We start from the raw sequence: 6,000 nt of genomic DNA, 5'->3' as shown, positions 1-6,000 counted from the left end.
ATTGTGAGGCAATGTCTTGTATGGCACCAAGCAGGTGGCTTAAAAACCAAACATACCCCAAGCTCTGTTTCAGCTGGGTTCATGGGGTGGAGCTAGCCAGCACAGCCTAGAAAGTAGGTGGGCTGACCAGGGAAAGTGTACAACAGGGGAGGGGCAGACCATATGCTGATTCAGTGCAGCATCTGAGTAGCTTCTGTCTGAGAAGCATCTGTGGATCCCTAGTTGTAAACTAAAGTTGTGTCCTCCACTGGTAGGGAAGCAAGCATGAAAAGTTGGAACAGGAGGAGCCCCGAATATCAGGACAGTCCCTCTAAAATCAGGACATCTGGTCACCCTATCCACTGGCTGAAACACTGGAAAAGAGGTACAACCATTTTCTTTCCTTGGTGGTGAGTCTCCTCCTCCCCCCATCCCACCTGTGGTAGAGTTGCCCTTCTGTTCTAGGTCAAAGAAGTACCATTTACATACACTGGATCTTCTGTTCCTTACATACTGGGCATAACTCCATTGAATTTACTGGAGTCTTATACTGGTGTAAAATCATTGACAGCAGAATTGAGCCCAATGTTTTAAAACTGAAAATTGCAAACGAGTGTTGCCAACTCTCCTGATTTTTATCACAAATTTCATATTAGGTGACTCTTTTCCTAAAGAACCTGCTCATGGAGTCATCTGAATAAATCAGAATCTACCTTTACTACTTTTATTAATGAAAGTTTTTAACCTTCATGAAAGCTTGATATCTTGAACCCTGACGGCAAATTAAAAATAATCTAAAATGTATTTTTTAAACTAATTATTTTACAAATCATCTAATTTTTGAGAGGGGGCACAGAGGGCTGACTCATGACTTTTGAATTTTTGGGACTGCCAATACTGCCTCTCACGTAGTCAGACGTAGGAAGCTGGGGGTGTCTTCCACAAGGGTGTTTGCAGACATGCTTTCAGTTAGATTGGGAGTGGGGGTGGTCTGTCTCTAGCATGCAAACAACCTTTAAAGACTCTTCCTTCTGAGTGGATCCCCACTAATAGAAATAAAGAGCCATAGACTGCACTTTGAAGCATGAGCAAAGCTTCCATTGGTAGCAGGGGGAGGTGCACATATGCATCCAATCAGGGCCGTCCTTAGGATTTATGGGGCCCTACGCAGTAGTATTAAACTGGTGCCCCTATGCCTGATGGCAGCCTGGGTTCACAGCCCAGGGCGGGGGAGAGAGGCAGCAAAGAATACTGAGGTGCCCAGCCCGCCTCACGGTGGCGGAGAGTCTCAGTTCCCCACAGAGACCCCCGTACCCTCCCCCTTGTGCAGAATGTGTGGCGCCAGCGCATTCAGCTCTGTGACTACAGACCCTGCCTCAGGAGACTGCAGCGCATGCTGGGTGTGCGGGAGCCAACCCACTCTTACCTGCTGTCATGGGCAGTGGGTGAAGCTGCCGCTTGGGGAGGCTAGCTCCCCAGCCCACCTCTTCTGTTTGTGGCCCTGCCCATACTCCACTCCTGCTCTGCCCCAGGCCCTGCTCTCTCCCCACTGTCTCCTTCCTCTCTTCCCTCCACCACCCTGCTCACCCCTTTCCAGCCAAATCCCTGAACCCAAAATGAAGCAAATGACATTTGAAAAAAAAACCTCTTCTGCAATGTCTTTCTAAAGAAAATGGAGCATGTTTTCCACTGCATGCCAGATGGTGACGACTGGACATGCAGAAGGTACCTAATTAAAAGCACTAAACTTGAGAATAAAAAATGTCAGTCACAGGTTTTGAAGTTTTTCAGAGATTTATTTGCAAACGCTTTGTAGGAAGGGTGAGTCAGCTGTCTTGCTGAATACAACATTAAATATTATGGAATGCATGACGCAGCTCTTCTCTGTTTTACATTTTCTTAATTGGTATTTCTAAGATTTTTATTTTAAATATCCTCTTAAGCCTTCATAAAGTAATCATTCCAGATTACTACATATTTAACTCACTGAAACAAAGACATTATTTTAAATTAATCAGTCACAGAGGTTTAGTGTGTTCATAACAATGTGCATTGCTTTTTTAGAAAAAGGGAACACTAATTTTAGTTTGTGTGGTCTCCATAACAATAGACATGTTTATGAAATTTCACCAACTTTAAAAAATGTTTCCAAAGATTTTAGGCATAACAAAGGATTTTATATAGGTACTGATTTTTCTGGAGGGTTCTCTTAAAACTAGTTCATCAGATAACCAGAAGTAAAGAAAGGGAAACTTTTTGTCCGGCTATCTGGCAGGAAAGGGGTGTTGTCCCTTTAAGGGCTCTCTTCAATGAGGAAGAGAGGTGAAGGGAGAAAGGAATGAACAGAAAGGACAGCCGTGTTTTTGAAACTGGCAGTATATACCTGGGAGTTGGCAAATGTGTGTTAAATGGCTTCATTACCACTTGAGTGGCTCTTTAACAATCAGGGCTGACTCCAGGGTTTTTGCTGCCCCAAGCTGCGGGGGGGAGAGTTGCCATCGGTGGCAGCTCCACAGCGCTGCTTTCTTCTTCCACGGGACTTTGGTGGCAGGTCCTTCCCTCTGAGAGAGACCGAGGGAGCCGCCGCCGAAGAGCCCGACTTGCCACCCCAAGCACCTGCTTGCTGAGCTGGTGCCTGGAGCCGGCCCTGTTAATAATTTCAGTGTTGAGCTAATAGGTCTGGCAGGCTGGAGGCTTTTCCACTTTTAAGTTACTAGATCCCCTCCGGAGTAAAAGTCACCAGGCTGCAGCAGCTAGCTGTGGGAGTCTGCAGAAAGGGTCAGAACAGGAATAGGAAGACCAGGGTAGTTGGATATTAAGACCCAGTGGTGCCCCAGATTTTCAGGTGCCCTGTGCTGGTATGCTGCATATGCCTAAGGATGGCCCTGCATCCAGGGGCCTAACTAGGCCTAAAACAAACATTACACAATTAGCAACAGTGTTACATAATGTAGTGTTGCTGAATTCAATGTTGCCAGCTAAATGGAGAGTTTAGTGATCAGTGTTACTTCGTGAATAATTTTTACTTACGTTAATTTGGACATGGAAACTTTCACTACCCCATCTGCACTGAAGAGAAGAAGTTAACTTCTTTAAGGTGGTATTAAAATATAATAGTGTGTGTGGATATGGGTTACAAATATTGGCTGGGTTCAGGGGGCACAGTAGTAAAATCTTACCTAAGGTGTTAAAGTTTGCATGTGTCTGTAGAAAGTTCTTGGGGAAGGGTGAATATATAACCTCCAAAGGATCTGATACTTCATGGTTGCATCACTCACTTGCTCTTAGAAAGACAAGGTGAGTGAGGTAATATCTTTTAATGGATCAACTTCTGTTGGGGAGAGAGAGAGACAAGCTTGAGCTTTTCTGTGTAAGCTTGAAAGCTTGTCTCTCTCCCCAACAGAAGCTGATCCATTAAAAGGTATTACCTCACCCACCTTTGTCTTTCTAATATCCTGGGACTAACACGGTTACAACGTCACTTGCACTTGTAATATAATTGCAATGCTCTAGGCCAAAATTTTCAAAAGTGACCAGTGATTTGGGATGTGATTTTTTTTTGGGTGTCCAATTTTTGACAGCTTAAAGATCTTGATATTTCAGAGGGTGCATGCTCATCACTCTCTGGAAATAGACCCTTTAAGGAGTCTCACGTTGGGCACCCAAAATTCACTAGCCAATTATGAAAACTTTGGTCCTAATTTACATGTGGTTTTGTTTTCTCTCTATCCCCTTCTGAATGATGAGAATTTTCAATAAAAGTACTTTTAAAAGGAGAGGGGGGAATTCCTTGTGCTATGTTGCCCGAAACTAATGGCACTATTTCATGATGAAAGGAAATATTTCAGCCCATTGTTTCCCTTTAAACTCTGTTAATATTTGTTTTCTTAACTCCTTGCTAATGAGATGGGATTACATAGAGCAAGTCTCTAGCTGGCTATTGTCCTTCCATCTATCTAGTTCTGGAATAGGTTCTAGGGTCTCTCATTTGGCTCCTTTTTAATGCTCTCTACTTAAATGTGATCACAACTACAAAGAGGTAATAAGAAAAAGTGGAAGTAACTGTACTGTTAACAGTATTTGAGTGTAGAGTCCTTATCAATTTTTGTACACACCAATGTTTATAATGAAATATGAAGAAAAGAGACTCTGTGGTGGTATACAAATGTTTTAAGGTATGAGTGGCAGAGTCAATTTTCTTAATTAACATCAGCTAAATAGAGCTTGTGATCTCAGATAACATTAATTTCTTCAAAACTGGAGGCTTCAGAACCAACATGAGTGGTGCTCAAAAGCAATTATTTAATATATATATAAATGTTACATTTGTATATTTGTAAATGGAAAAATGGTGTTTTGGTTACTTCTGAAATTTCAGATTTTTTTTTTGTATTCAGCAGCCCCTAGTGAAGAAGTATACCTAATTTCAAAATGAAAGCTGATTTTTTTTCATGTTCCCATTGACCTATCAGTGAGTGATCTGTAAAAGGGGGTTGTAGAACTGTAGGGTTACTTTTTATGTCTTGCTTAATTCATCTTTGTGGCTACTTATTACAGAGCTTCAGGACAATGCATTATTGCATATATGTATACATGCTGCAGTACGTATTAATTTCAGACAAAGATGAATACTTAGTGCTCTCTTGTGAATCTGTTATAGGCAGTCAAAATCTCTGAAGAGAGTTGTTAATGGAATTAGAAGTGGGAGCATCGCAGTATTATAAAAAGGCTAAGTTTATAAGAAGAGAAACGCCAAAGTGTTTTGCATAGCTTTAGCAGTTTCTCAGCACCTAGAAAGTTCAAGAGAATGAATGATATTCTTAACCAGTTACAACTGATAGAAGCAGTGGATATTTTTAAAGAGCTAATAACTTATTCACACATCTGTTCCCTTTCTGTTGCTGCAAATGTGGGTTCACTTTATAGCTACTTTTCTTTTTAATCCTGCAGTTGCTCTGGGTGTGTCTGCAAACTGTTTCCCACAGATAAAGAATTGAGTTTCTCAGAACAGCCCTTACCCCAGGAGCGCCATTTAAATTTGACTAACATACTGATATGTAGGCTTTAGGAAAAAAACTGTCCAAAACTAGAGTCACGGGGCTAGATCATGTGGGCCTTACTTAGTCTTTGCTTAGCCAACTTCATTGGGAGTTTGGCCTGAATAAGAACTGAATAAGGCCCTCAGGATTTAGCTGATAAACTTCAAAACTCAGAGATCGGAGAGCTATTTTCAAACATGCTCATTCACATAATGCCACCTCTTACCACTGTAGAACCTTTGGAGAACGTAAGGTGGATTCAGTTTCACGCTAACATCTTAGTCATGAGTTTAGTGCTGCTGAAAAGTGCTAGATTGCCAGTCCTGGAGCAAAGTGCTCTGTGTACAGCATAAGGAGAGGCCACGCAAGCTTTCCTACAGTGCCCTGCCAAAGTACCTCAACCAGTTCCAGATCCATTTTAAGAGTGAGGATATTTCAGTTTCCATTGCCTCTTGAGCCTGGTGTCTGATGGAACTACCAGCTAGGATGCTACCTACTGACAGTTGTGGTGGTGGTTGTGCTGTGGAAAGAGTTCACACAGGTGATCTCTCTGTTTGTGTTTCACTCTGAATGGAAGAGAGGGTTAGGAGAAATAGGTGGAGGAAAACACTAGCTGGGGAAGCCGAACAGAGCTTTATGACAATGAGACTGAAACAGGCACTTAAAGTAACTTCTCCTGATGCCTCCTGCCCCCACTCAAGCTACATCTACCCTTGGTGCTGGAGGTGACTCCCAGCTCACATAAACATACTCACACTTGTTCTCAACTTGCTAGCATGCTAAACCTAGTAGCATAACCTTGGTAGCATGGGCAGTGGCAGTACATGCTAGCCACCCTGAGTACAAGCCAGCCTGGACCCTGTGACTGTGTACTCAGAGCAACTAGTCCTTGCTGCCACTTGCTTCTACCTGTGCTACCACAACTGCATTACTATTTTTAGCATGCTAGGTGGATGAATGTGAGTGTATCTGAGAGCTGGAA

The 6,000-nt window shown here is 42.6% G+C and overlaps 1 long non-coding RNA gene across 1 annotated transcript in view; it reads left to right on the top strand.

Annotated features, from left to right (window-relative positions):
- The first annotated feature begins 212 nt into the window (after nt 1-212).
- Nucleotides 213-6,000, top strand: part of LOC123365335 — a 41,990-nt gene continuing 36,202 nt past the window's right edge. The window contains exon 1 of the long non-coding RNA XR_006577531.1: nt 213-364. This is a non-coding gene — a long non-coding RNA (uncharacterized LOC123365335). The remainder of the gene's footprint in view (nt 365-6,000) is intronic.

The sequence above is a fragment of the Mauremys mutica genome, chromosome 2, assembly GCF_020497125.1.
Source record: "Mauremys mutica isolate MM-2020 ecotype Southern chromosome 2, ASM2049712v1, whole genome shotgun sequence".
In the NCBI taxonomy this organism is placed as follows: Eukaryota; Metazoa; Chordata; order Testudines; family Geoemydidae; genus Mauremys; species Mauremys mutica.
Note: the sequence above shows the minus strand (reverse complement) of the source record. Positions and strands in the feature narration are given on the sequence as shown.